This window comes from Capsicum annuum, chromosome 12 (assembly GCF_002878395.1).
Source record: "Capsicum annuum cultivar UCD-10X-F1 chromosome 12, UCD10Xv1.1, whole genome shotgun sequence".
In the NCBI taxonomy this organism is placed as follows: Eukaryota; Viridiplantae; Streptophyta; class Magnoliopsida; order Solanales; family Solanaceae; genus Capsicum; species Capsicum annuum.
In genome coordinates, this window is record NC_061122.1 from 83359879 (window position 1) to 83360438 (window position 560).

The following is a 560-nucleotide window of genomic DNA, read 5'->3' on the forward strand; positions in this document are numbered from 1 at the left end:
AATATACACACATATATAAATATACAAAGTATTAAGAAACATACTAAGCATATTTATAACATAAATATACAAAGTATGTTATAGATTAAGTTTATATCAAGTATATATTATATACATATATACATAAATATACAAAGTATAAAGAAACATACTAAGTATATTTATATATTTATGGTATATGATATAATATACCATAAATATGCAAAGTATGTTTTACATAGAAATAATTTATTCACACACAGTAAAATCTTTCATGTATAAGAAAATTAAAGAAATAAATTAGCGGTATCCTAAAATTTAATAACAACTCATCACTTCCTATTTTTTAGGAATGAAAAATAAAGAAAATAAATTAAATAAATTCCTAAAAAAATAAATTTGTTTGAAAGATAATATTTGTTACCTAAAAAATAGGAAGCAATGATCTGTTAATATAACATCCATATTTAAAACTTTCAAATATGAGAAAATGGCTATTAATGTAAATATTATATATGTCATAATTGAAATTCATTAAATATGGCCATGTATATATAATTATTTTTATAAAAGTGGCTAAT